The sequence below is a fragment of the Coregonus clupeaformis genome, chromosome 33, assembly GCF_020615455.1.
Source record: "Coregonus clupeaformis isolate EN_2021a chromosome 33, ASM2061545v1, whole genome shotgun sequence".
Lineage (NCBI taxonomy): Eukaryota > Metazoa > Chordata > Actinopteri > Salmoniformes > Salmonidae > Coregonus > Coregonus clupeaformis.
In genome coordinates this window covers 41,275,987-41,298,647 of record NC_059224.1, presented here as the reverse complement: position 1 = coordinate 41,298,647, position 22,661 = coordinate 41,275,987, and positions in this window count along the sequence as shown.

The window sequence follows — 22,661 nt, the reverse complement described above, 5'->3', positions numbered from 1 at the left end:
ATTCCTCCTGACATAGCTGGTGTAACTGAGTCAGGCTTGTAGGCCTCCTTGCTCGCACACGCTTTTTCAGTTCTGCCCACAGAGTTTCTATAGCATTGAGGTCAGGGCTTTGTGATGGCCACTCCAATACCTTGACTTTGTTGTCCTTAAGCCATTTTGCCACAACTTTGGAAGTATGCTTGGGGTCATTGTCGATTTGGAAGACCCATTGTGACCTAGCTTATCGTCCTGACTGATGTCTTGAGATGTTGCTTCAATATATCCACATAATTTTCCTTCCTCATGATGCCATCTATTTTGTGAAGTGCACCAGTCCATCCTGCAGCAAAGCACCCCCACAGAATGATGCTGCCACCCCCGAGCTTCACGGTTGGGATGGTGTCCTTCGGCTTGCAAGACCCCCCTTTTTCCTCCAAACATAACGATGGTCATTATGGCCAAACAGTTCTATTTTTGTTTCATCAGACCAGAGGACATTTCTCCAAAATGTACGATCTTTGTGCAATTGCAAACCGTAGTCTGGCTTTTTAATGGCGGTTTTGGAGCAGTAGCTTCTTTCTTGCTGAGCGGCCTTTTAGGTTATGTCGATATAGGACTTGTTTTACTGTGGATATAGATATTTTTGTACCTGATTCCTCCAGCATCTTCACAAGGTCCTTTGCTGTTGTTCTGGGATTGATTTGCACTTTTCGCACCAAAGTACGTTCATCTCTAGGAGACAGAACGCGTCTCCTTCCTGAGCGGGATGACGGCTGCGTGGTCCCATGGTGTTTATACTTGCGTACCATTGTTTGTACAGATGAACGTGTTACCTTCAGGCGTTTGGAAATTGCTCCCAAGGATGAACCAGACTCTTTTTTCAGAGGTCTTGGCTGATTTCTTTTGATTTTCCCATGATTTCAAGCAAAGAGGAACTGAGTTTGAAGGTAGGCCTTGAAATACATCCACAGGTACACCTCCAATTGACTCAAATTATGTCAATTAGCCTACCAGAAGCTTCTAAAGCCATGACATAATTTTCTGGAATTTTCCAACCTGTTTAAAGGTTCAGTCAACGTAGTGTATGCAAACTTCTGACCCACTGGAATTGTGATACTGTGAATTATAAGTGAATTAATCTATCTGTAAACAATTGTTGGAAAAATTACTTGTGTCATGCACAAAGTAGATGTCCTAACCGACTTGCCAAAACTATAGTTTGTTAACAAGACATTTGTGGAGTGGTTGAAACACCAGTTTTAATGTATGTAAACTTCCAACTTCAACTGTAGGTATTCCTCTTGTCCAGATGGGATAGGGCAGTGTGCAGTGTGATGACGATTGCATCGTCTGTGGACCTATTGGGGCGGTAAGCAAATTGAAGTGGGTCTAGGGTGGCAGGTAAGTAGAGGTGATATGATCCTTGACTAGTTTCTCAAAGCACTTGTTGATGACAGAAGTGAGTGCTACGGGGCGATAGTCATTTAGTTCAGTTACCTTTGCATTCTTGGGTACAGGAACAATGGTTGCCATGTTGAAGCATGTGGGGACAGCAGACTGGAATAGGGAGAGATTGAATATGTCCTTAAACACACCAGCCAGCTGGTCTGTAGCTAGGAATGCCGTCTCGGCCGGCAGCCTTGCGAGGGTTAGCACGTTTAAATGTCTTACTCACGTCGGCCACGGAGAAGGAAAGCCCACAGTCCTTGGTAGCTGGCCGCTTCGGTGGCACTGTGTTTTCCTCAAAGCGGGCAAAGAACTTGTTTAGCTTGTCTGGCAGCAAGGCGTTGGTGTCTGCGACGTGGCTGGTTTCCCTATTGTAGTCCGTGATTGTCTGTAAACCCTGCCACATACATTTTGTGTCTGAGCCGTTGAATTGCGACTCCACTTTGTCTCAATATTGACGTTTTGTCTGTTTGATTGCCTTGCGGAGGGAATGACCACTCTGTTTGTATTCTGCCGTATTCCCAATCACCTTCCATGGTTAAATGCGGTGGATTGTGCTTTCAGTTTTTCGCGAATGCTGCCATCTATCCACGGTTTCTGGTTAGGGTATGTTTTAATAGTCACAGTGGGTACAACATCTCCTATAGACTTCCTTATAAACTCACTCACCGAATCAGCGTATACGTCTATATTATTCTCAGAGGCTACCAGGAACATATCCCAGTCCGCGTGATCAAAACAATCTTGAAGCGTGGATTCCGATTGGTCAGACCAGCGTTGAATATTCCTAAGCACGGGTGCTTCCTGTTTGAGTTTCTGCCTATAGGAAGGGAGGAGAAAAATTTAGTTGTGGTCAGATTTGCTGAAAGGAGGGCGGGGGTTAGTGTAACAATGGTACAGTGTTTTTCCAGCACGAGTGCTACAGTCAATATGCTGATTGAATTTGGGTCGCCTTTTTCTCAAATTTGCTTTGGTAAAATCCCCAGCTACAATAAATGCAGCCTCAGGATATATGGTTTCCAGTTTGCATAAAGTCCAGTGAAGTTCCTTGAGGGCCGTCGTGGTATCCGTTTGAGGGGGATATGCACGGCTGTAACAATAACCGAAGAGAATTCTCTTGGGAGATAATGCGGTCGGCATTTGATTGTGAGGAATTCTAGGTCAGGTGAACAAAATGACTTGAGTTTCTGTATGTTGTTACAATTACACCATGAGTCATTAATCATGAAACATACCCCCTCACCCTTCTTCTTCCCAGAGAGATGTACTGAGAACCCAGATGGCTGTATGGATGGGGACAGAATATCCCGAGAGAGCCATGTTTCCGTGAAACAGAGTATGTTAAAATCCCTGATGTCTCTCTGGAAAGCAAACCTTGCCCTGATCTCGTCAACTTTGTTATCTAGGGACTGGACATTAGCGAGTAATATACTCAGAAGCGATGGGTGGTGTGCGCGCCTCCTAAGTCTGACTAGAAGACCGCTCCGGCTCCCTCTCCTCCAGCGCCGTTGTTTTGGGTCAGCCTCTGGAATCAGTTCAAATGCCCTGGGTGGTATGGACAAAGGATCCGCTTTGGGAAAGTCGTATTCCTGGTCGTAGTGCTGGTAAGTTCACGCCGCTCTGATATCCAATAGTTATTCCCGGCTGTATATAATAACGCTTACGATTTTCTGGGCTAACAATGTAAGAAATAAAACATAAAATAACAAAATATTGCAAAGTTTCCTAAGGACGGGTAATGACCAAGACCAGACGGAGAGCACACATTACCCCGGTTTTAAGGTCTCTGCACTGCCTGCCTGTGAGTTTTAGAATTAATTTTAAGATTCTTCTATTGGTTTTTAAATAAATTCATGATTGTGCACCCCAATACATGTCAGACATGCTTTTAAGTTATGTACCCAGTAGGTCCCTCAGGTCCTCTGGCATTGGCCTTTTAACTACCCCAAAGCCTAGGACCAAGAGGCATGGAGCGGCAGCCTTTATTATTATGCCCTCAGCCTCTGGAGTAGCGTGCCAGAGAACCTGAGGGGGGAAGAAACTGTGGACATATTTAAAAAATATCTTAAAACACATCTTTTTAGCTTTGCTTTTCCTTAGGATGCTTTTTAGTCGTTAAGTTTTTGTTTTTTATCTTATGTTTGAAGTGTAGTAAATATTTCTGCTTTTATTTTCATAGTTTTTTATTCGTTTTTCCTGTGAAGCACGTTGCGTTGCATTCCATGTCTGGAATGTGCTGTATAAATAAAGCTTGATTTGTTTTGATTTGTAATGAAAAGAAAATGTGTCTCCTTGTAACAGAAGTATTTGGGAAACTGAACGAAATGAACGCAAACAATGGAAATGGCACCAGAGAAGATGGCTCCCGTTTTACGGGTTCCTAACCAATTGTGCTCCTTTGTGTGTTGTTTTGCGTTGTTTGTAACTTAATTTGTACATAATGTTTCTGCAACAGTCTCTTATGACTGAAAAGAGCTTCTGGATATCAGAACAGCGATTACTCACCTCGAACTGGACAAAGATTTTTTTCTTTAATGAGTCGGACACGAAGGATGTACTGCTGATACCGGACCAGGACCAAATCCCCGTCATTCGCATGAAGAAGAGACGCCAATACAGAGGACGCAGGTCTTGGTGCCTTGTGAGAATTCGTCGGAGAGTGGGTAACCCGCCTCTACCATCCGTCCTATTGGCTAACGTGCAATCATTGGAGAAAAAACTGGATGAGCTCCATTCGAGACTATCCTACCAATGGGACATTAGAAACTGTAATATCTTATGTTTCACTGAGTCGTGGCTGAACGACGACATGGATAATATACAGTTGGCTGGGTTTTCCGTGTATCAGTAAGACAGAACAGCTGCCTCCGGTAAGACAAGGGGTGGTGGTCTGTGTCTATTTGTCAATAACAGCTGGAGCGCAAAATTGGCTTCATCAATAACTGCATCGAGGACGTTATCCCCACAGTGACCGTACGTACATACCCCAACCAGAAGCCATGGATTACAGGCAACATCCGCACTGAGCTAAAGGGTAGAGCAGCCGCTTTCAAGGAGTGGGACTCTAACCCGGACATTTATAAGAAATCCCGCAATGCCCTCAGACGAACCATCAATACAAGGAAAAGCATCAATACAGGACCAAGATTGAATCCTACTACACCGGCTCTGACGCCCTCCCGATTTGGCAGGGCTTGCAAACTATTACGGACTACAAAGGGAAGACCAGCCGCGAGCTGCCCAGTGACACAAGCCTACCAGACAAGCTAAATTATGTATATGCTCGCTTCGAGGCAAGCAACACTGAAGCATGCATGAGAGCACCAGCTGTTCCGGATGACTGTGTGATCACGCTCTCCGTAGCCGATGTGAGTTAGACCTTTAAACAGGTCAACATTCACAAGGCCGCAGTGCCAGGCGGATTACCAGGACGTGTATTCAGAGCATGCGCTGACCAACTGGCAAGTGTCTTCACTGATATTTTCAGCCTTTCCTTGACCGAGTCTGTAATACCTACATGTTTCAAGCAGACCACCCTGTGCCCAAGAACACCAAGGTAACCTGCCTAAATTACTACCGACCCGTAGCACTCACGTCTGTAGCCATGAAGTGCTTTGAAAGGCTGGTCATGGCTCACATCAATACCATCCTCCCAGAAACCCTAGACCCACTCTAATTCGCATACAGCCCCAACAGATCCACAGATGGAGCAATCTCTATTGCACTCCACACTGCCCATTCCCACCTGGACAAAAGGAACACATGATAATGCTGTTCATTGACTACAGCTCAGCGTTCAACACCATAGTGCCCACACAGCTCATCACTAAATTAAGGACCCTGGGACTAAACATCTCCCTCTGCAACTGGATCCTGCACTTCCTGATGGGCCGCCCCCAGTTGGTAAGGGTAGGCAACAACACATCTGCCACGCTGATCATCAACACGGGGGGCCCTCAGGGGTGCGTGCTTAGTCCCCTCCTGTACTCCCTGTTCACCCACGAATGCGTGGCCAAGCATGACTCCAACGCATGTTATGGCAACTGCTCAGCTTCGACCGCAAGGCGCAACAGAGGGTTATTTATTTAAAATTATATTTAAGTATGTTACCATAAGTTATTCCTTATTTGTGCAAATGAGGCCAATATAATAATTATTTTTTTTACCCAAAATATAAAAAAAATACCTGATACCGTTACAAAATGTATATACAGTGTATAAGTTATTCAGCATCTCTACTTCCTAAGGCGGCAGAAGAAATTCGGAATGCCACCCCGGGTCCTCTCCAAATACTAGCACTGCACTATCGAGGGCGTCCTGACCGGCTGCATCATGGCCTGGTACGGGAATTGCTCCGTCCATGACCTCAAGGCCCTCCAGCGGGTGGTGAAGATGGCCCAGTATATCATTGGGGCCGTGCTTCCACCCATCCAGAATTTTTTTTGAAACGGTGCCTGAGGAAGGCCGCAGCATCATCAAGGACCCCACACAGCCCAGCCACATGCTTTTACTCCCTTACCGTCGGGCAGACGGTATCGGAGTATGGGTTCTAATACCAATAGGCTCAGAGACAGCTTCTATCTATAAGCCATCAGACCGCTGAACACTTGAACGGGACTAACCACCTGCACTGACTCACCGCAGCTTAGCACACATGCACTCACGCACACACCCACACAGAAATACACTCATCCACACACACACACACACACACACACGCACACACACACATACATTAATTTATCACACACATCCCAACACACAATTGCTGCTAACAGACTCTTATTAGGATTGCTAAATACTGCACGACCCCCAAAACACGTGTAAATATTGGACTATAAATTCTGCCTTCCTGTATTATACATATGCTAAAATGTTTATTCTATTCTACTGAGCCATTTAGTAGAGAAGGAACCTGCAAGTAAGCATTTCGTTGGACGGTGAATACCACATGCATCCCGTACATACTACTAATAAAACTTGAAACTAAGTTAAGAGATGTACCATGGGCCTACATACCGAATTTGGTGTTATTTGGACTTATGGTTCATGAGAAGAAATTTTTCAAAGATTTTCAAAAATGTCCAAGATGGAGGAAAATGTATCCTGACGGACATTATGGGTCCTTAAGACAAATTTGTTCAGCATAAGGAAATATACCTACATACAAAGTTTCAAGTCTCTAGGTCAAACTGGGCGGAGGATATGAGGGTTTAAGTGAAACTGCTTGTAACAGTGAACACTTATAGGCCAATCAGTGCCATTCTTTTTGACCAAGTTACTCATGGCCTCTAGTTTCTGTGTGCGAAAGTTACCAATCTACACTTAAGTTATTTGACCATATCAAGGGAAAAAAATAATCAAAGAATAACAATAGGTTTTGCTGTGAACCCCTAATATTTCGGAATCATGCAGAAGGGATAGGCCTACACCATGGCAGCTGGAAGATGTTTTGGGTTGATTTCGATTAATCAGGGGGTGCTGCAGCACCCTCAGCACCCCTACTTTCTACGGCTATGGCCTACACTAATCTGCTCCCTGACAGGTTGAACGTTGTCAACCATGCTCACTTAATTAAATAATTCATAAAATGTAACTTTTGGGAGCATACATGTGTAGTGTACCCTGTCTGAATTTGAGATAATGGTGAAAGACACCTTTGAGAGTTGGTGAACGAAATCCTATAATGATGATTGACATCGCCAGACGGAAGGATGTAGGTCCTTCCTCACAAACCTTCTAGGACTACAGCTAGACCCACGTGAGATTAGCTGAAGCCCACAGGTGTGTCGTCTCTCGCTTCAGACCGGTTGGACAGGTAAACAGAAGCCGATCTTCGAACGCCCCCGCTCGCGTGAATCGACCTTGGCTTGACTGGTCGGACCGGTAAGAGCTTCATTCCTTACGCGATCATAAAACCTGTTTGAGCTGCCAATTACAAAGTTCTGCATATATACAGCGCCTTGTTGGTGAAAGAAGCACAGTCGGGATTTGAGTGCTTGGAACTCACTGTCTCCAGATGAAGACGAAGATGCCATTTCTATTTTACTAGGCTACAGTATGTCGACTTTGGAAAATCTGGATTTGCGTTCAATATATTTTCCCTCTCTTTTTCGTGCCTTTTTTTGGGCTGATTAATAGGAAAGATTTTACCTCTTTGGTCCAGTGGTTCTAAATAGTTCAACAGTATTTACCGAAATTGTGAAATGTTTAGGACCACTTGATCAGCGCAAGGGAACTTTCTACCCCAGCCGTTGGACTTCCATCACTCCACAAAGGAAGTTTCCAAAGACCAGTGATTGAACAGAGGTAGACTGCTGTAGGCCTATCTGTGAATTTTATCATTTGACACTGACCACATTTACATGTTCGTTGGTTTATCGTTGCAATAGTTACTGATTTAGACGTGCTACATCTATTTGAAAATGCATTATCAGAATCCTTTAGGTTGGTATGGGCCTATCTATATACCGGTAGGCTTATAAGCTAACCAGTCTTTTCCCCCCACGCTAGAATAGGCCTATTCGAATTGGAACATAACCCTATATGTTTGTGAATGTTTATATTAATTGATTTACAACATAATTGTAACTATTGTGAAGTGAATCTGTGAATTTTCTTAATAAATTTAAAAAATCTGTCAGAAAGCCTAAATTACGTTAATTTATTGTCTCTCACCCCTTTCCCTCATAGGCTACCCATTTTATCTCTGCGCCAGGCGATACAGCTTTGCATCTAATACAACATGCATCTAATGTTGTCCAAAGCCTCGGGACCTCTTAACGTGTCCACGTATGAGCCTTTCTGACTCAACAAAAGCCTAGTTTCTAAAGCCTCGTTTCTTATAGACAAGTGAATCGCCGGTGGCCAATTAGGATAAGGTGCGCTTCCCCTATCATGTCAGTGGGTTAAAAGGCCTTTGTGGATAGGTAAATGTCGAGCAGTTGAGGGCCGATTATCAACGCGGTTAAAGTAGGTGAGCGTCGCTGTCCATGACCAATGAAAAGCTTTTTGACCCCGGGCCTTTCCTGATATGGCAGGCAAGCTTTTTTTTATGTTTAACAACATTGGGTAACCTCACTAGCCTTAACAGGCCTACTTCTGGGAAAAAATAGGAGATTCAAGATTGTTGTAGCCTATTATCACCTAGGTCTATTGTAGATACATTTACATTTCAGTCATTTAGCAGACTTACAGTTAGTGCATACATTATTTTTTATACTGGCCCCCCATGGGAATCGAACCCACAACCCTGGCGTTGTAAACGCCATGCTCTACCAACTGAGCTACATCTCTGCTGGTCATTCCCTCCCCTACCCTGGACGAAGCTGGGCCAATTGTGCGCCGCCCCATTGGTCTCCCGGTCACGGACGGCTACGACAGAGCCTGGATTCGAACCAGGATCTCTAAGTGGCACAGCTAGCACTTAGACCACTGCGCCACACGGGAGGTTACAGAGACCACTGCGCCACTCCGGAGATACAGAGACCACATTCCTCAACCATACTACTCTCGTATTTACTGCCTGACGTCAAGCACTCATTGTAGATAGATAGACCGATGGTTTTTATGTTTAAATGGATTTAGCCAAGCGCGGCCTTCAACAACCGAAACACTCATGCCTTGCAAATAGGAATTGGAAAAAGTCAAACTCCATGTTCTGCACCCTTGACACGTGCCACGAAGCAAATTATTGCACCCAATAGTTTTTTCATTTGTACCCGCGCTCTTGTTGTCTCGTGGTCCTCAACGATTATTTTGCTGAGTTCCAAATTGCTTTTCTGTGATCGGCTGACTGGTGTGAATAATGGTCCAGATCATAGATTGCTTCCAGAGAACATTAAGACATAATTTTGTTGTCATTTGAACGCACCAAGTGCGATTATTCAACTGATTTGGTATTTATTTTCCATTTCATTTTCATTTTCACCTCACTTCACCTTTCCCATTACACTTTGGAGAAAATGTGACCATGTAGCCTATATAGGCTACCAATGCCTTAAAACTATGATTCAATTCTGAATAGAATATGAAATGCTAAATCTGGGGACACTTTTGCAACAGGTTATCAATCAAGGGTAGCCTACTGTCCACATAGCCTATGAAAATACATAGAGATTAGGTTTGGACACCCAACAAGCTTTCAATTTTCCCATAACTAGTCCAACAAAAAGCCTACCTTTAATTTTAGGCCTATAGCACTGTAATATATTTCGATGACGCGCTCTTGTTGTCTAAAATAAGGGAAACAGCCAAAATCGACAGAAGCAAACTGGGGGTTTTCTTTAACGGGGATAAGCTAAAGGTTAAGAAGTTAGACAAAAACATTTCTATCCAGAGCTGTTATTTGTATTCATTTGCTTTCGGGGCACGTTACATCACCTTTACAATGGCTTATAATGATTGCCTCTGGACCGGATAATCCCTTAAAATTGTAATTCTAACCCCTCTTGACAGGTGTATTGTTGGTCGAAAGTGTGTTTATCCAATGGTCTGAGGGAGAGAGGCGCCATCCAACAGCGCGTGACGATATCAAGGCTGCCGCCATGTCAAATACTGACATAGGCCCAATCCAAATGAAAGAATGCGAGGAAAGGGACGATTTGCCTATTTCTGTGAATTATCTCATTGATTGTGGGTGGTATAGGGGGCGAGCACGTAATATCAATTCATGTTAATACCCATGCATGGCTGTCAGTTTATTAGCCCTTGTGGACTGCGCTCTGGGACCAACATTTCCCAAGGGATGCGCAAGACTTCACCACCGCACCCATTGAGATGGAATTAAATCGTCTCTCTCGCTCTCCTCTTATCTGCTTTTACAATCAACGCATGCATAAAATTGTGATTGGGAGCCCTCTAGGTGCATCTTAATTCTATCTCATAAGGGTTAGGGTCAGCAATACCGTTAATTCCGTTAGTTAGGGGTCACACTCTCTTTTTCCAGTTGATGGTTTCACAGTATCAAAAACCATTTTGTCAAGGTCTCACAAGGAGAGCCATTGACCCCAGCTTCTCGGAACAATCAGACAAACCAACCCCTAATTTGTGGGAGACGAAGCAATAGAGCACGTTTGGCATAAATTACTTTATTTTCGCTCGTAATGGCCGCCTGGTTACAAGCTTTCTGTGTTCGGGAGATACGATTTTTATTAGGAGTCTGGAAGTAATGTCTAACAATTCACCTCTAAAGCCCCAAATAATAATATACTTTATCTACTCAATTAAGCATTGTGATCAAGTGACTCGTGGATGTTCTTCCATTTCTGGAAACACAAAAAGCCCCGACTGCGCTAATAGATTTGAAGTCATTTTCCATTTTATCTGTGGGGCAGGTGGCTTTGGCTTGCATCAATCAACATGGCCCAGAAAAAAGGTTGTTAAAAACCCCACACAATGAGAATGCTATAGGGCAACCCCTACATGAACCGCTTGATTAATTTAAAAGAGGCCATCTCCCAAAGGGTAGGTAAAGGTTATCCACCAAACAGTCACATAATGATGGTCAAATGTGAAATGGGCTATAACTAAGCTACGACACATAGGCCTATAGGCTACCTCATAGGCCTAAACAAATGAAAATAGATGAGAGAGCATGAGCAACTGTCACCTCAAGTGAGGTAGATAAAGAACTGTAACATATAAAATGTTTTAGAGATCCTATGGCACTAACAACAGAACAGCCCAAAAGGCTGTTCTTTTTACTAGCCTAATGTTTTACTGATTTTAAGAAAGCATGGCCATTTTGTCCCATGACTGCAGAGCATTGCAATATTCAACTCAAGAAACACATTTGCATCAAGTTGTATTATTACATTATTAGCCTACTGATCCTTGACAATATGAAATCAGTTCGCCAAAACACACGCAAGCAGGCACCCACGCACCCGCACACACACACACACACACACACACACACACACACACACACACACACACACACACACACACACCGTTTAGTAGAATTGACACAAACCAATATGATTCTTTCAATGCGTGATTGTGTGACCACTGTATTCGCCATGTGCGCGCATTTCCAATGATTTTCTGTTTGAAGACACGGAGTGGTGAGTGAATTAGTGAGGGGCAGGGGGCGGATGCTTTGAGGTGGTCCACGCGCGGTGCGATCACGTGCTTCCATTTGGGACCGATAGAATGAGCGCGACCGAAAATATAGTGAGATTCAAGCATAAGGTGAAATAGATGATAGGCTACTGACTTTGGATATACTGGTGGATTTTTGTAGTTCTATTGCCCTGTGGAACTTCCGTAATCGGACAAGAGAAAGCTGCTCTCAGGAATAATTTTGTCATGACAGATATATCAGTGAGAATATAAGGTTGAAATATTACATGATACTTGGCTCATGTCGGTATGACAGGGTGATAGCGACTTCAGGGACGACTTTCCATGGCTTTACATAATTCCGCTGGGACCTCTGAAGGGGAAAAGAAGGTGCCCACATATGAGGATCTGGGTGCGTTCTATGGGGATACCGATGGCTTTCCACATGGCTATATATTTGGATATAGCAGTAATCTTCTGCGAAGAAAAGCTAAGGTAAGTAGCACAAGACAAAAATGAAGTAAACTGCCAAAATAAAAAATAAAAATTGCAACTAAGGTATTGAAAAAAATGATCATTTGTTGTTGATTGAACGGTAAAGAAGTCTATGCGTCTTTATCAGAGAAGTTCACCTTTGTTTGCTAATGACTCGTGGTAGCCTAGATCAAGATTCAGCACCATGAACAGCACCCGTGCTTCCGTGGAAAACGTCTTGCTTTTTTGCGGTGCTGAACTTCAAAGCAAGCACTCTCTCTTTCATAAAACAGACAGGCTACGGAACAGATACAATCCCAAACAGAGTAGGCTATCATGTCTGCACGAGTATGCCTTTGAAAGTGAGAAAAAGTTTTAGTGCAACATATACAAAACCAGTCAAAAGTTTGGACACACCTACTCATCCCAGGGTTTTTCTTTATTTTTTACTATTTTCTACATTCTAGATGTATAGTTAAGACATCAAAACTATGAAATAACACATATGGAATCATGTAGTAACCAAAAAAGCGTTAAACAAATCAAAATATATTTGATATTTGATATTCTTCAAATAGCCACCCTTTGCCTTGATGACAGCTTTGCACACTCTTGGCTTTCTCTCAACCAGCTTCATGAGGTAGTCACCTGAAATGTATTTCAATTAACAGGTGTGCTTTGTTAAAAGTTAATTTGTGGAATTTATTTCCTTCTTAATGACTACTGACCCGTAGCACTCACGTCTGTAGCCATGAAGTGCTTTGAAAGGCTGGTCATGGCTCATATCAACACCATTATCCCAGAAACCCCAGACCCACTCCAATTTTCAACATCATAGTGCCCTCAAAGCTCATCACTAAGCTAAGGACCCTGGGACTAAACACCTCTCTCTGCAACTGGATCCTGGACTTCCTGACGGGCCGCCCCCAGGTGGTAAGGGTAGGTAACATCACATCTGCCACGCTGATCCTCAAAACGGGTGCCCCTCAGGGGTGCGTGTTGAACGCTGAGCTGTAGTCAATGAATAGCATTCTCACATAGGTGAGATTGCATCATCTGTGGATCTGTTGGGGCGGTATGCAAATTGGAGTGGGTCTGGGGTTTCTGGGATAATGGTGTTGATATGAGCCATGACCAGCCTTTCAAAGCACTTCATGGCTACAGACGTCAGTGCTACGGGTCGGTAGTCATTTAGGCAGGTTATCTTAGTGTCCTTGGGCACGGGGACTTTGGTGGTCTGCTTGAAACATGTTTGGTATTACAGACTCAGTCAGGGACAGGTTGAAAATGTCAGTGAAGACACTTGCCAGTTGGTCAGCGCATGTTCAGAGTACATGTCCTGGTAATCCATCTGGCCCTGCAGCCTTGTGAATGTTGACCTGTTTACAGATCTAACTCACATCGGCTACGGAGCGCGTGATCACACAGTCGTCCGCAACAGCTGATGCTCCCATGCATGCTTCAGTGTTGCTTACCTCGAAGAGAGTATAGAAGTAATTTAGCTCGTCTGGTAGGTTCGTGTCACTGGGCAGCTTGCGGCTGTGCTTCCCTTTGTAGTCTGTAATAGTTTGCAAGCCCTGCCACATCTGACGAGCATCGGAGCCGGTGTAGTACGATTCAATCTTAGTCCTGTATTGACTCTTTGCCTGTTTGATGGTTCGTCGGAGGTCATTGCAGGATTTCTTATAAGCGTCCGGGTTAGAGTCCCACTCGTTGAAAGCTGCAGCTCTACCCCTTAGCTCAGTGCGGATGTTGCCTGTAATCCATGGCTTCTGGTTGGGGTATGTACGTACAGTCACTGTGGGGACGACGTCATCGATGCACTTATTGATGAAGCCCGTGACTGATGTGGTGTACTCCTCAATGCCATCGGAAGAATCCTGGAACATATTCCAGTCTGTGCTAGAAAAACAGTCCTGTAGCTTAGCATCTGCGTCATCTGACCAATTCTTTATTGACCAAGTCACTGGTGCTTCCTGCTTTAGTTTTTGCTTGTAAACAGGAATACATAGGATAGAGTTATGGCCAGATTTGCCAAATGGAGGGTGAGGGAGAGCTTTGTACGCGTCTCTTTGTGTGGAGTAAATGTGGTCTAGAGTTTTTTTTCCTCTGGTTGGATATTTAACATGCTGGTAGAAATTAGGTAAAACTGATTTAAGTTTCCCTGCATTAGGATGAGCATTTTTCTGTTTACTTATGGCCTTATACACCTGTTTCCTCCAGCATCTTCACAAGGTCCTTTGCTGTTGTTCTGGGTTTGATTTTCACTTTTCGCACCAAAGTACGTTCATCTCTAGGAGACAGAACGAGTCTCCTTCCTGAGCGGATGTCACGCCCTGGCTCTGGGGACTCTTATATGTTGAGCCAGGGTGTGGAGTTTCTATGTGTTATTTTCTATGTTGTGTTCTAGTTCGTGTTTTCTATGTTGGCCAGGGTGGTTCCCAATCAGAGGCAGCTGATTCTCGTTGTCTCTGATTGGGAACCATACTTAGGCAGCCTGTTGGCACTTTCGTTTTGTGGGATCTTGATCCGTAAGGTTTGTGTTTAACCCTAGGAATTCACGTATCGTTTATTGTTTTGGTTCGTTGTGTGTACACTAATAAAAGAATGTACGCTTATCACGCTGCGCCTTGGTCTGCTGCTTACAACGATCGTGACAGCGGAATGATGGCTGCGTGGTCCCATGGTGTTTATACTTGCGTACTATTGTTTGTACAGATGAACGTGGTAGCTTCAGGCATTTGGAAATTGCTCCCAAGGATGAACCAGACTTGTGGAGGTCTACAATTCTTTTTCTGAGGTCTTGGCTGATTTCTTTTGATTTTCCCATGATGTCAAGCAAAGAGGCACTGAGTTTGAAGGTAGGCCTTGAAATACATCCACAGGTACACATCCAATTGGCTCAAATTATGTCAATTAGCCTATCAGAAGCTTCTAAAGCCTTTACATCATGTTCTGGAATTTTCCAAGCTGTTTAAAGGCACAGTCAACTTAGTGTATGTAAACGTCTGACCCACTGGAAATGTGATACAGTGAATTATAAGTGAAATAATCTGTCTGTAAACAATTGTTGGAAAGATTACTTGTGTCATGCACAAAGTAGATGTCCTAACCGACTTGCCAAAACTATAGTTTGTTAACAAGAAATGTGTGGAGTGGTTGTAAAATGAGTTTTAATGACTCCAACCTAAGTGTATGTAAACTTCCGACTTCAACTGTACATCCCCGATATCTCCGTCTCTTTCTCATGCGAATGACAGGGATTTGGGCCTTGTCAGGTGTCTGAAGAAAATCCTTTGCGTCCGACTCGTTAAAGAAAAAATCTTCGTCCAGTACGTGGTGAGTAATCGCTGTCCTGATATCCAGAAGCTCTTTTCGGTCATAAGAGACGGTGGCAGAAACGGTGGCAGAAACATTATGTACAAAATAAGTAACAAATAACGCGAAAAAACACACACAATAGCACAATTGGTTAGGAGCCCGTAAAACGGCATCCATCTCCTCCGGCGCCATTCAAGGGTTTTAACCATGGTCTGAGGCTATACAGTGATCTTATATATATTTTGGGTTATGATGGGGCATGACAGGCATTTATAAGTTATATTCTTCAAGAAACAATGGGTATATATCAGCAATTGTTTCACAATAACGCATTCGAGAAACACAGATAGGCTTCGGTGTTGCTGTCATTCATTCCTCATATATCAGATATCAATTTTTATACTGTGAGCCGACATCAGTAATCCATAACGAATGATTGTGTTTCAGATAATGGCCAGATGAGGGCGACAGAGTAATAAGAACCAAGGTTGTCTTGTTTCAACAGGTGGTGTAGCAGCCTACCCAACCCAAGTACATTAAGTAGCCTACTACTGAGGAAGGGATGTCTTCACTATGAGTAAATACATGAGATCACACAGGTGCACAAAATAAATGCAAATGGTTCCTGATTACATAGGTGAGTTGACTGTAAACGAGTAGCTTCAATAAACAGACCAAGCTCTCTACATCCTCACTGTAGGAGATGTGCTTATAAATTATTAATATATACCCATTGATTCTTGAAGAGTATTTGATCCCCTGCTGATTTTGTACGTTTGCCCACTGACAAAGACATGATCAGTCTATAATTTTAATGGTAGGTTTATTTGAACAGTGAGAGACAGAATAACAACAAAAAAATCCAGAAAAACGCATGTCAAAAAATTTATTGATTTGCATTTTAATGAGGGAAATAATTATTTGACCCCTCTGCAAAACATGACTTAGTACTTGGTGGCAAAACCCTTGTTGGCAATCACAGAGGTCAGACGTTTCTTGTAGTTGGCCACCAGGTTTGCATACATCTCAGGAGGGATTTTGTTCCACTCCTCTTTGCAGATCTTCTCCAAGTCATTAAGGTTTCGAAGCTGACATTTGGCAACTCGAACCTTCAGCTCCCTCCACAGATTTTCTATGGGATTAAGGTCTGGAGACTGGCTAGGCCACTCTAGGACCTTAATGTGCTTCTTCTTGAGCCACTCCTTTGTTGCCTTGGCCGTGTGTTTTGGGTCATTGTCATGCTGGAATACCCATCCACGACCCATTTTCAATGCCCTGGCTGAGGGAAGGAGGTTCTCACAAGATTTGAGGGTACATGGCCCCGTCCATCGTCCCTTTGATGCAGTGAAGTTGTCCTGTCCCCTTAGCAGAAAAACACCCCCAAAGCATAATGTTTCCATTTCCATGTTTGACGGTGGGGATGGTGTTCTTGGGGTCATAGGCAGCATTCCTCCTCCTCCAAACACGGCGAGTTGAGTTGATGCTAAAGAGCTCCATTTTGGTCTCATCTGACCACAACACTTTCACCCAGTTCTCCTCTGAATCATTTAGATGTTATTGGCAAACTTCAGATGGCCCTGTATATGTGCTTTCTTGAGCAGGGGGACCTTGCGGGCGCTGCAGGATTTCAGTCCTTCACAGCGTAGTGTGTTACCAATTGTTTTCTTGGTGACTATTGTCCCAGCTGCCTTGAGATCATTGACAAGATCCTCCTGTGTAGTTCTGGGCAGATTCCTCACCATTCTCATGATCATTGCAACTCCACGAGGTGAGATCTTGCATGGAGCCCCAGGCCGAGGGAGATTGACAGTTATTTTGTGTTTCTTCCATTTGCGAATATTCGCACCAACTGTTGTCACCTTAATAATAATAAATAATATGCCATTTAGCAGACGCTTTTATCCAAAACGACTTACAGTCATGCGTGCATACATATATATATATATTTTTTTGTGTATGGGTGGTCCCGGGGATCGAACCCACTACCTTGGCGTTACAAGCGCCGTGCTCTACCAGTTGAGCTACAGAGGACCACGGTGAGTTGTCCTTCTCACCAAGCTGCTTGGCGATGGTCTTGTAGCCCATTCCAGCCTTGTGTAGGTCTACAATCTTGTCCCTGACATCATTGGAGAGCTCTTTGGTCTTGGCCATGGTGGAGAGTTTGGAATCTGATTGATTGCTTCTGTGGAGAGGTGTCATTTATACAGGTAACAAACTGAGATTAGGAGCACTCCCTTTAAGAGTGTGCTCCTAATCTCAGCTCGTTACCTGTATAAAAGACACCTGGGAGCCAGAAATCTTTCTGATTGAGAGGGGTTCAAATACTTATTTCCCTCATTAAAATACAAATCAATTTATACCATTTTTTACATGCGTTTTTCTGGATTTTGTTGTTGTTATTCTGTCTCTCACTGTTCAAATAAACCTACCATTAAACTTAGACTGATATTTCCTCTTTGCTAAAATTCTAATAGTTTGCCTAATTTCAGTTTATATGACAAAACAATAAGTTATTGTGTGGAGAATCATTGTACCATCTAACCCTCTGTGAAATATATTTTCCATAATGACAAATATTGTATTTTCCGCTGTTTAAAGCTGTATAAGAGCGTCTGCTAAATGACTAAAATGTAAATGTATACAAAAACGAAAGTAAAAGACGCAAAAAACTAAACTTAAGAACTGGAACCATAGAAATATCGTGCATAGAACAGATCTACCGCTTTTTAGACTTGCTTTCAATGAGAATGTCAGATATATAACTCACATTTACAGTGGGGAAAAAAAGTATTTAGTCAGCCACCAATTGTGCAAGTTCTCCCACTTAAAAAGATGAGAGAGGCCTGTAATTTTCATCCTAGGTTCACGTCAACTATGACAGACAAAATTAGAAAAAAAATCCAGAAAATCACATTGTAGGACTTTTTATGAATTTATTTGCAAATTATGGTGGAAAATAAGTATTTGGTCAATAACAAACGTTTCTCAATACTTTGTTATATACCCTTTGTTGGCAATGACACAGGTCAAACGTTTTCTGTAAGTCTTCACAAGGTTTTCACACACTGTTGCTGGTATTTTGGCCCATTCCTCCATGCAGATCTCCTCTAGAGCAGTGATGTTTTGGGGCTGTCACTGGGCAACACAGACTTTCAACTCCCTCCAAAGATTTTCTATGGGGTTGAGATCTGGAGACTGGCTAGGCCACTCCAGGACCTTGAAATGCTTCTTACGAAGCCACTCCTTCGTTGCCCGTGCGGTGTGTTTGGGATCATTGTCATGCTGAAAGACCCAGCCACGTTTCATCTTCAATGCCCTTGCTGATGGAAGGTTTTCACTCAAAATCTCACGATACATGGCCCCATTCATTCTTTCCTTTACACGGATCAGTCGTCCTGGTCCCTTTGCAGAAAAACAGCCCCAAAGCATTATGTTTCCACCCCCATGCTTCACAGTAGGTATGGTGTTCTTTTGATGCAACTCAGCATTCTTTGTCCTCCAAACACGACAAGTTGAGTTTTTACCAAAAAGTTATATTTTGGTTTCATCTGACCGTATGACATTCTCCCAATCCTCTTCTGGATCATCCAAATGCACTCTAGCAAACTTCAGACGGGCCTGGACATGTACTGGCTTAAGCAGGGGGACACGTCTGGCACTGCAGGATTTAAGTCCCCGGCGGCGTAGTGTGTTACTGATGGTAGGCTTTGTTACTTTGGTCCCTGCTCTCTGCAGGCCATTCACTAGGTCCCCCTGTGTGGTTCTGGGATTTTTTGCTTGTGATCATTTTGACCCCACGGGGTGAGATCTTGCGTGGAGCCCCAGATCGAGGGAGATTATCAGTGGTCTTGTATGTCTTCCATTTCCTAATAATTGCTCCCACTGTTGATTTCTTCAAACCAAGCTGCTTACCTATTGCAGATTCAGTCTTCCCAGCCTGGTGCAGGTCTACAATGTTGTTTCTGGTGTCCTTTGACAGCTCTTTGGTCTTGGCCATAGTGGAGTTTGGAGTGTGACTGTTTGAGGTTGTGGACAGGTGTCTTTTATACTGATAACAAGTTCAAACAGGTGCCATTAATACAGGTAACGAGTGGAGGACAGAGGAGCCTCTTAAAGAAGAAGTTACAGGTCTGTGAGAGCCAGAAATCTTGCTTGTTTGTAGGTGACCAAATACTTATTTTCCACCATAATTAGCAAATAAATTCATTAAAAATCCTACAATGTGATTTTCGGTATTTTTTTTCTTCTCAATTTGTCTGTCATAGTTGACGTGTACCTATGATGAAAATTACAGGCCTCTCTCATCTTTTTAAGTGGGAGAACTTGCACAATTGGTGGCTGACTAAATACTTTTTTCCCCCACTGTATATCACCCAACAAGTTACATATTGCAGCTTTAAGGATGTGGTTCAGAAATTGAAACAGTAGGTTAATTCTTGTCATCAGGAGGGAACACTTTTGATATACATTTTGGCAAAGTAATAAGAGTTTTATTACAGTCAATCAATACAAAATTATACTGTTTAATCTCTATTTTTCACGATCTCTATTATGTGCAGTCGAATTGTGAAACTGAACTTGCATGACAGAGCGCCCCATATCCCCTAGTCATCAACCATCCTATTACAAAATTAGAGCGTGTTGAGACTGACTCCACCCATCCCATGTAGGCTATTACTTCATCCGACAGAACATCCCACCAAGTTGAATTAATAACTTCACTCCTATCGCTGTCAGTCGCGCTGTGGGAATGAATTAAACTGCCAAGGGACCACTGCGAGGACTATCTTATCACCATACATTTTCCTGAGGGATTTACCAAGCTATGGAAGGGCCAACTCGTCACCAATAAACGTGGGAACTGTAGGCAATAACATTAGATAGGCTGAGGTTCGATCGAAAAAGTGTGTGAGTTGGTAATATAGACGAGATGTACTCACAGTATGGGAAAACAGCTCGAGGACGCAAACCAGACTACAGGAGATATACGGTGAGGCACCTTGAGTAAATCGATGGAAGACATTTCAGATGTCTGAGATGAGTTGACTATTCAATTTATTTGCTATGCATTGTCTAAAGTAAAACATCAGTCCCTGACTATGGGCTATCCTTTTTGTTTATATGGAGACCTTTGCATATCACCTTTAAAGGGGCAATCTGCGATTGATGCATCAATTTTTTAACTTTTAAATGAATCATTTATATTAAACTCTTTATCCTTGAAGAATATAACTTATAAATGCCTCATGTGCTTAGTTCAACTGTCATAGCCCATCAGAACCCAAAATATAAGCCGGTTTTACTACATTATTTGTAAAAATAAATGCAATTGTTAACAAACATTTTATAGCCTCAAGACATAGTTAAAACTATAATTTTGATCTCATGGATGGTCAGTCCTTGCATCCATAGCTCTGTTTCTGAATTTGAGGGTGAATACATTTCTTCAGCCCTATCCCTCAGCTGTTTACCAAATCATTGGCGGGCAGCTTTGCCCACTTTGTTGTTGTTTGAACAGCAGATTGCCCCTTTAACCTATCACCTTAAACCTAATTGCACTGGTGAATGTGATTTTCTACACCAGTGCATTATTATCAAATACAAGTCTCCATCGTACAGGTGTGCAAATGACTGCTTCTTACTGTATCAGGAACTGGTAAGCATACAGACACGTCGCTTAAAACTTAGTAAAGTTGTATTTTCTTCCCTGTTTTAAAAGGTTGTTGAGGGAGAGAACCAGATATCTCTGGGTGTCAATCCAAGGAAGAGGCTTTACTCTGTGCCGGCAGAGGATGTCGAATATGGCGGCCGGCGAAACCCTGAGGGCGCTGGGTCAGTGTCCATGATGGAGTTGAGTCACTACGGGGAAAAGGGAGTAGGCGAGGGGACCTTGTGCCAACGATGTCAGATCATCGCTACAGAACTGAACAGGAAAGCACTGGCGTTGGCTGACCCTGCATCACTGAAGGTTTGTAACTTCGACACACAAATGTCCAAACAATGTAGTCAAACATGCAGTTCTGCTTTTATATAGAAAAATTTTTAATCATGGTTTTAGGCGTATAGATGCAGTCACTGCATGGTTTAAACACCCACAACAAAAAGCTCAAGTACAGTTGAGAGCTTAGAACTTTCAGACAGCCATGTAATTGCTTCAGATAGACATGCAGCCTATGATTATAACCTACACATAAGGGTTGTTTTTAAGGCTATGAACCACGATCATAGGACAATGTAGAAGTGTGGAGAGGCATTTGACACTGAGGTCCTTTGTCAGGTTTTTATAGCTGAGTATAAACCTCAAAGAGCACTCCTGTCTCAATTGTGGTTTGGGACATTGCTTATGGGCCCATTGCCCATAGCGACAGTGCTTTCTGTCCTCATCTCTTCAGAGCGAAGGTAGAGCTGTCTGATTCGTTAGCTGTACCCAGCTAGTGTGCTGTGTGTGTGAGAGAGAGTCACAGAGAAAGTTAGAGATAGAGAACGTTAGAAAGAGAGAGAGAGTCTGAGAGAGAGGGATAAGCAGAGCTAGAGGGAGAGAGTTTTTGCACTGCCCATGTCGTGGAAAGGGAGAATGAAAATGGAACCATCCATTTTTCAAAACTTTCCAGTTCACACCCTAAAAAAACCTCTTGTCTTGTGTACTTCACAGGAGGCTGCTGAGGGGACGACGGCTCATAATAATGGCTGGAAGGGAGTAAATGGAATGTGTTTGGTGTACAGTATTTGATACCATTCCACTAATTCCGCTCCAGCCATTACCATGAGCCCGTCCTCCCCAATTAAGGTGCCACCAACCCCCTGTGGTGTACTTGTCAACAATCTTTTTAAACTCCATGCTTCCTATATCTGACCCCTCCTCCTCTACCAAGGTACATTTTCATGTAACCCGCTTTGGTTTACATGCTGTATAGCATGTGATTTCTGCTCCTCTCAGGAGTCAAGATATGTGTCCCAAATGGCACCCTATTATCTATATACTAAAAATAATGCACTACATAGGGAATAGGGTGCCATTTGGGATGCGACCAAATTATTTGCCCAGCACGCAAAGGTGACCTACTCAGCAAGTGCTTAATGAGCTCAATATTGTGAGTGATGGCTTTCATCGCATCCCCATCAGCCACGGAAGGAAGTGCTGAGCGTCAGAAACAGAGCCAGTCATACCCTTTATTATAACTAAGGGTATCCAGATAACGCTGATAAAACGTCACTTTTACGTATGTAACAATGGCAGTTCTGAGAAGACTGCTTTGGTTAAGGAGTTGGATTTTTGAAGAGGATTTCACAGATTACGATAGACTTCACAGGTTTCACATTATTGCATGAACTTCTGTTGAGGTAATGGAAATTCCATTAAATGTGGAGTATTTGGA